An 8,634-nucleotide genomic window follows, 5' to 3' on the forward strand; every position below is an offset into this window, starting at 1 on the left:
TTTATATATATATATATATATAAAGAATGATTTGTAAAACCATGTAGAGTTCAATGTACTGTTTGCTCTAGTGCAGGGATGTCCAAACATTTTCATAGGTGGGCCAGAACTGTAGATGAAAGGACTCGCTGACCAGATAAAAAATCTGAATTTAAGAAAATTATTATTATTTTTTTTAACGTGATTTTTTTTCTTCTAATTTTTAACAACTTGAACAATAGTTTGGAGAAATGTTAAAAGTTTAGTTTAAATTTTCATAGATCCAGAACATTAGGAGCCTCATAAACATTAACCTTGTTTTTTAAGAATTTAATTTAGTAATTTTTGGGGTCTATTATTTGTGTTCTGAAAAACAGTTGTCAGTCACTAAAACAGATTCATGGAAGGTTTGAAGGGACACTAATAAAGTTGATCAACTTGTATGCGATGATACCCCTTTATATTCTATTAGAAATGTTCAATCGATTATTAAAACAACTGAAATTTTATTTGAAAACACTTGTTATATTTAGCCAAGTTTTATAAATTATTATCAGAAATTCTACTTTTTGGTTGGTCAGTGAAGGATAAGGATTAATTATAGATAAACTGTTGTATTGTATTTAATATTGAGATTATTTTCATCTTTTTGGCTGTTAAACCTAAAAATTATATTTAAAAAAGTATCAGCATTAAATCTAAATAAGATCTCCATCTGCACCAACCTCTGCGGGTCTAAATTATTCCAATCTTTAATTGTAGTCGAGGGCCGCACAAAATCACTCCAGGGGCCGCAAATGGCCCTCAAATGGTCCATACTTTGGACACCGCTGCTCTAGTTAATAATCTTTTAAAATGAAGGTTTGTTAGTATAAACTTTGACGCAACGGGTCATAATCAGTGTATGAGGGACTTGTTATGTACATTGTCCTGCTTATCACTAAAGATGCATGTAACATTGTTCAAATCTACAATTATCAGTTCCTGATCCTCCGACGGACTCACCTTTGCTGAGAATCTTTGTGAGGACACTGTGAAAACAACAAAAGACAAAGTGAACCTTAGAGCGTGGCTACACATCTACTGAGCGGATTAAACATTAGTCAGCAAGAGTAACAACAAAAATGCAGGTACAGACACGAAACAATCATCATTTAATTTATAAATAAATCTATAAAGGCATTTTTCTTGCCTTGAAAAATGATCTTAGTGCGGTCCAGAGGAGCGATGACTGTCTTGGCCACAGCTCCGGCAAACGCACCACACAGCAGGGACTCCGCGGCAGTCAGTCTGGGCCTCAGCTCCTGCTTTTCCAAGACATGTTCCCGCATGTTACTCAGTAACAATAACAACAATATTCACGCACTAGTTGTATTTTAAATGTGAGAATGCAAGAAATGTTCTATGTTGTTAATTTTAAACGCTCAGCAGTGAAAATGCTCCGTTTTTTTTAACAGTCTGTTTCAATATGCACATCGGTTCGGGACACAGAAACACAACCATGATAGTCACACCACCTCACACTTCAGCAGGCCTTCAGTGAGATAACTCAGCCTGATAAGCTATCGCACCGACTGATAAGAGTAGCACTGTGCATCAAAAACAAACCCGTTTAATATTGCCTTGTAGCTTAAAACCCGATACCCAGTCCTCTGTGCAATACTTTATATACACACAAATGCATTTGTTTAAAAGGCGAGGCCTGCTGGGGATTAACAAGCATCTGTGTTTACGGCTGTGTATCAGCAAAGTCATGCCCTTCGAGTGAATGTTTACCACCAGGCAGACTGAACTAAAACATGAACCAGGCAAACTGTGGCCTGGTTTATGTGTAATCGTTCCGCAATCATTGTCATGGTGACTAAGTGATTTATTTAAGTGCAATGTTCTTGCAAAGTCATGCAAGAAGAATTTTATATTTAATTTTAGAACCCAGTACCGTATTTTCCACTGTACACGTCGCACCGCCCTGTACATTGCATCAGTCCAAATATGTCTAAAAAAGTGGAAAAATCCATAAATATGTCGCTTTGCCTTGCCGTAGACGTCGCATCTATTATGCGTCACCGCTGACGTTTCGCGTTTGTTACGCGTCACTGCTGACAACCTGGAAATGTGCGCCGGTGTTGTGCCAAAAATCGATGGGCTGCCAAGTTGCAGCCACAGGAGCATGCACGGGAGGATTTTAACAAGAATTTAACAAGTTTAACACTTAAAAACAATTATTTGTTTGTTTAAAATTATAGTAAAGGTGTGTCTCAGTCTAAAGTTTGCTTAATAACTGCACTTTGACGGTCAAATCAGCTGCATTTCAAAAGTCAATACGCGGAAGTAACCACGTGCACACGAGTCGCTGAGCAATTTTAACAACATTAACACCTAAAAACAATTATTGGTTAAAGGTTTGTCTCAGTTAAATTATTCCTTAAAAAAAATGTACTTTAATGGTCAAATCAGCTGACTTTCAAAAATAGTTTTGATGCCTCGGTGCTCCGGGAGCGCACAGAGGGAGGAAAAAAGGAAGGAGGAAAGCTGTTTCTTCGAAATTTAACAAGAAAAGCACCTAAACAATTATTTGTTTGCTCGAAATTATAGCAAAGGTGTGTCTCAGTCTAACATTTGCTTAATAAATGCACTTTAACGGTCAAATTAGTTGCAATTCGCCGGGGTGGTGCAGCTGGTTTAACTTGCTCCGAGCAGAACGAAGGTGGGGCACTGAGGTAAGCCGACTGTGTCATTAATAGCTGGTGAATATTCTCAATCATCCAGGACATGGTGAATTCAAAAAAGTTAAAAGAAAAAAAGTATAAAGTATAAAAATAAAGCCCAGCTGTTTTTGTCTTAAAACTTTTTGAATTGGTCATTATAGCCACATTTACTTATTACATGATACAACGGAATGCCACAGAGTACTCTGCTGCCATCTAGTGGCTGAAAATGATACTCTTCAAATTTTATTTTTTTTATTTTGTCAGAATGAATGAAAACGGTCTATCTCAGCCAAAAATTGGTTTATAAATATGGGGGCGGGGGGGGGGGGGATCCATAAATATGTTGCTGAGCATAAAAAAATACGGTATTTAGAATGACAGCTGGCAGGAGATTTAGGTTATTCATGTTCTTCCCCCTCTGAACAGCCTCTTTTTTTAAATCCACGCCCAAACAGCACTAACTTGTTCAAGCTTGTTGCTACATGTCTGCACACCTCCATGTGTGTCAGAGTCATGCTCACCTTTGCTTGGCTGGACGCTGGCAGGGTCAGCACGGTGGTCTGGGCCACGGGCAGACGGCCCTGGTGGTCGTGCACACGGTGGGCCATGTGTGCCTCTCAGAGATCACCAAAGCAGCTGATCGCGTCACTCATCCAGGACGAAATCGCACTGCGGAAAATAAAAATAAATACGTGATCAGGGGGGGGGGGGGGGGGGGACACTCGCAGTTCCTCTCTAAGTGTCATAAACACGACGGGAGCGCGCGCACGTTCCTGCAACAACAGCCTGGCTTGTAAACAACAGCGCTGCATGAGTGCCCATCCACCACTTTGTCTGTAAACCACTCACATCACGGCTATCTGTTTTAAAACAGCTGCGACGAGACAATAAATTCAAAGCCACGCCTAAAAAAAAAGGTTTATATAAGTTGTGCAGAAATAAATAAATAAATACACGTGACAGAGACTCAAAGTGTGGTTCAATTAGTTTGTGTTAGCATAAAATGCTACATGACTTTACCTTCGCTGGCGTTTTAAAGGACTCCGTGTTTACAAACATTCACCGTGGACTCGGTCAGCAGTCTGTGCTTCTTCCTCACACACCTCCTGTCTGCACACAGGGCGCGCGTCCCTCTCTTATAACCTCGCCACACGCAGTGATGTAGTGTATTTCCACGTCTCCTTGCGTTGTTGACGTCCTTGGAGGTGTGTGGAGAAGATAAGTGTTGATAGATGTTTACAAGTCAATGTCCAACAGATAACACTCAGTTCGGACCCACCCCCAGCCTCTGCGCACAAGATCCTTCTGGATTCTCTCTCCAAACTTAGACAGCCACTGTTTTTGACTACAATACCCAGAAAGCTAGGGGCAGAATCTCACGAGAGTTTCTGCGCGATTGGGTTGCCATGTAAGTTTAACTCACTCATTGCCTTTTTTTATTTTTATTTTTAAAAGCTTTTCATTTATTTAAATCGGAATATTTGGACAATTATTGTTGTGTTTTGCATTGTAACCTTTTAGAAATGCAGTCCATTATGAGAATAAATACAAAAACTTTTAATAATTTTAATATTTCAGGAAAGAACTGGTGTTTTTGTTTGCAAGTATTTCTACTGACATGTTGATTATTCAACCTAGGTAATTATAATAATGCTTAAAAAACTTCTTTTTTTTGGTGGTGGGGGGGGGGGGGGGGTGTTGCCCCATTATTTTGAGCTTTTTTCTTTTTATTATCTGATTTAACAAGCAGTTTTCATAATTTAATGCGTTTGATTACAAACTTTTATTTGATTTTGTAAAATATATAAAAAGTAACACAAGAAAGATGTTTTGCAAACAAACAAACAAACAAAACTATTAACTCTATGTCAAAATTCATGCTCAGTAATCCAGGTAAAATATCCACCAAAGTTCAGTCAGGTCATCTGGACGGTTTCTTTTTTTTTTTTGGTTGAGACGTTTCATCCTTCATCCAAAGGACTTCATCAGTCCGAGGAGCCACAAACAAACTCAGTCCTACAAGCAGCACACTCATAGTGGACCAACCAGTTTGCTGGTGATACGATGGTTTCTGGGGCCCACCCTCTCCAACTTTGACTCCTCTGAGGCAGCCATAGCCAAGTGATTCAAAACATCAGTCCATGCTCAATAATCCAAACTATTACCTCTAATTCAATCAGGAACCAAGTTCACTATGAAAAAGTTGTAAAAATACTAAAAAGTACAGTCACAAACAGTAACAAAACTATAAGTTAAATGGAAAACTTTTTACAATGAAAAAGCACATCATGTAATTTAAAATAAACATGATTTATGGTTACTATGAATACATACTTCTTTCTAAGTATTTTTTAAATTCAAATAAAACTAGAACAACTGATGATGATGATGATTTTTTTTGCAGCTACTGGTTTTAATAAAAGCAATACAAGTGGTTTGTGTTTTCTTCACAATTACATTGAGTTAAATTATTATAATCAATTAAAACACGTATTTTAGCTCTTGATGTTTAATGTAAGAGAAGAAAAGTAAAGATGAGGAATAGACTAGGCTTGTCCTGTTGCCACCTGGCAACCCGCAGGTCCGCTCACAGCTCTGAAAAACTTGTTGTTGTCTGGGAAAATGGCGTCAAACGTAGAGGCCCCGGACCGCTGGTACCTCGCCCTCCTCGGCTTTGCGGAGCATTTCCGAACCTCCAGTCCGCCTAAAATACGACTTTGCGTACATTGTCTCCAGGCCGTGTTTCAGTTTAAGCCCCCGCAGAGGATCGAGGCTCGGACACATCTCCAGCTGGGCTCGGTTCTCTACCATCACACCAAGAACAGCGATCTGGCCCGCAGCCACCTGGAGAAAGCGGTGAGGGGCGCGTGTGTCTGGGAAAGAGCGGGGATGCTGCGGAGTAGGGAGACGGGTGTAGGCCGCAGGCGGTGAAAACAGCGAGCGGCGGAAATGTTTCTAATTGCTGTTGATTTAAGAATATTACATCTATAAAAAAGTTAACATGTCAGCTGTAGCGGTGTCTCATTTGGACATGTATGATATAATTTTGTTTCGTATCGACCTCACTTGTTCATTCGCTGGTGTTTGCTAAACAAACTGCTGTTCGAGGTGATTTTACTTTGAACGAGCTAAAGCTAACATGTTTTTGTCTTTTGTGCTACAGTGGTATATATCTCAACAACTTCCTCAATTTGAAGATGTCAAATTTGAAGCTGCCAGCATTTTGTCTGAACTTTTCTGCCAACAGGTAAATGTAGCATAGCTCTCACTGGTTTTGATCGCGCAGACAACTTCATGCATTATTTCATCAAAGGTTTATAGAACCCGGTGAAGATTGGATACTAGTTATTGATCTTTTTATGATTTTTCAGAATTTGGTGGACTCTGCTAAACCCTTGCTGCGTAAAGCCATCCAGATTTCCCAACAAACACCATACTGGCACTGCAGACTGCTCTTCCAGTTGGCGGTATGTGATTAAACCCTGCAGCTTTTACTTGTTTCAACTGGATGTATACAGCAAAAAAAAAAAAAAATCCTGGCAATTAGTCTGAATGTTGTTAGCTGACAAATGACCTTAGTTTATATTTACTGTTTGCTCTGTTTGTTTTCACATCGCAAAAGAGCACGAAGTGATAGTTGAAAATTAATTTTTCAGCAACTTCATACACTGGAGAAGGACTTGGTGTCAGCTTGTGACCTTCTGGGTGTTGGAGCGGAGTATGCTCGAGTGGTGGGTTCAGAATATACCAGGTACATATCTCTTTCTTTGTCATTAAAGTTAAGTTTCTGTTTTTGTTTCTACTGGATATCTTTTTTTTTTCAATAATTTCAGGTGCAAAAGTCAAAGTGTTAATTGACCCCATTGAAGTAAAAGTTATTAATGTGTCTAAATCTGATTATGTCAGGCTGGTTTTAAACGTTCATCTAAGATTTTATGTCTGTGAAACTAGCCGTTATGTTTATCTGTTGCTGTGTGTACCTCACTGTCTTCAGACGTATAATGCAAAAACATATAAAATATAAGTAGAAATACTTGATTACAAATCATCCTTGAGGCGTACATAGCTGATTTGTTGTGGTGTACTTCTTGATGGACACCAGGTTTCACAGAGACTGTTATTACTGTCCGATATCTTGTTAAAGCTATGTTATGTGCAATGGAAGGAGGAGGAAAATAACTAAACGCTAAAATGTGAAGGACAAGAGTAAGTCAAATATATTCAGTTGTAAGATGAAAATCTTCGTACTGCAAATGCACAACGTCGGCAACTTTGAAGCGAAGTCCCTGCAGAAACGCTCTGCCTTTATAGTGAGACCTGACATATTATGCACAAACTGGAGTTAAGAGCAAGAACATCGGTCTACATGAGATGTAATAATCCCATTGTAGCTATGGACTTGCAGCTTGCTTTAAAATATAAATTTAGTCTGTTTTATTGACACTAATAATTTAAGGAAAAGGATTTGCAAATTGTTGGACTCGAGCACATCCAAAAGGACTTCTAATTAGGGATGGGGCCAATCTAGTATCAGTATCGGCCTCCGATTCCAGCATAATTTACTTATCGGATTTTTCCGATCCAACCTGCAGAGATGTCCGATCCATGATGCATGATGTCTGTCTCCAAGTAAAACGTCTCCATGTAATTCCCTGCCAGCTGCTCTGCACGTTGGCTTCAAACTATAGAATGGATTTCCTGAACGGAGGCGTGTCTCATGAACCCAGAGTAATAAGACCCGCCTCACATTCAGGAAATCCATTTCATAGTTTGCAGCCAGCTACAACGTGCAAGTAGCACTGTGGCTAACTTCAAAAAACATTCAATACAAAAACAACTGGACTTTATTTGTAACAGAAGACGTTTCGCTCCTCGTTCTAGGAGCTTTCTCAATTCAAAGAGCAGAGAGTGAGGGCTTCAGGTTATGAGGCTGAGTGAGATAAAACACACATAAATATGTAGATTTGACAAGTCACACCTCAACAGTAGGGGTTTCTTAAGGTTTTTGTTACTCTTAATTCACAGATGAGGCCCCTCTGTTCCCATCAGGTGTGAAAACTGGCTGGGAATCAGTCTTAAAGCTGCATTATACATTTTTGAAAGTGGAAATCTGAGGCCTCCTCCTCCGCAGTTGAGACAGTTTTTCTCTTTTTACATAAATTGCTTCCTTCACTTCCCTTCCTTCAAACCATTTGTGTTCTAAGTCCAAAATATGCACATTTTGGTCCTCAAATGAGTGTCCCTTATCTGTTAGGTGGAGGTGAACAGCTGAGTCTTGTCTTGAGGAGGTGGCTCTCCTGTGTTGAGCCATGCGTCTGTGAAGAGGCTGTTTAGTTTCTCCATTGTAGAGGTCTGGACAGTCCTCGCTGCACTGGACCACATACACTACACCACTCTGTGTATGGGTGTTTTGTCCTTAGGGTGGACCAGCCTCTGTCTGAGAGTCCTGCTGGGTTTGAAATGTACTGGGATGTTGTGTTTGTTGAAAATCCTTCTGAATTTCTCTGATACTCCAGCAACATAAGGGATGACAATGTTTTATCTTCTGTTGTTCTCCTTTTTCTGTTTAGAATTGTTTTGTAGATTTCCTCTCTGACTTGACAAAATCCCAGTTAGGATCATGTTTGGAGAGCTTCTTTGATGTTTTTCTGTTCCTTTTCCTTCCCTTCTGTCTTTGTGGGGATGTGTTTGGTCCAATGCTGTAAAGTTCTGATGACAGAGAGTTTGTGTTTCGGTGGATGGTGAGAGTCAAACAGAAGATACTGGTTTGTGTGGGTTGTGATGTAAAATAAAATCTGTTTCTGCTTGTACAATTTCTAAAGCTTAAAGTGTGACTAGTATACTTCCTGTTTCTTATTTGTGACAGCACCCACCCAACCGGACTTTGCACAATACATGTTGAGCAAGTGAATATTCTAGAAGCTAGAGTGAGTCACTGCCCTAT

At 39.6% G+C, this 8,634-nt stretch overlaps 1 protein-coding gene and 1 long non-coding RNA gene across 2 annotated transcripts in view; one reads left to right on the forward strand and one right to left on the reverse strand.

Annotated features, from left to right (window-relative positions):
• LOC119430741 (flavin-containing monooxygenase 5) overlaps positions 1 to 8,634 on the forward strand; it is a 187,695-nt gene that overhangs the window by 41,171 nt on the left and 137,890 nt on the right. The window lies entirely within an intron of this gene.
• LOC119430742 lies at positions 1,178 to 3,912 on the reverse strand. The gene is made up of 3 exons (XR_005187918.1): positions 3,711 to 3,912; positions 3,212 to 3,359; positions 1,178 to 1,283 (listed from the first exon to the last, which is right to left on the reverse strand). It is a non-coding gene; the product is annotated as an uncharacterized LOC119430742 (long non-coding RNA).

Source organism: Nematolebias whitei, chromosome 3 (genome assembly GCF_014905685.2).
Source record: "Nematolebias whitei isolate Nwh7 chromosome 3, NemWhi1, whole genome shotgun sequence".
Classification (NCBI taxonomy): Eukaryota; Metazoa; Chordata; class Actinopteri; order Cyprinodontiformes; family Rivulidae; genus Nematolebias; species Nematolebias whitei.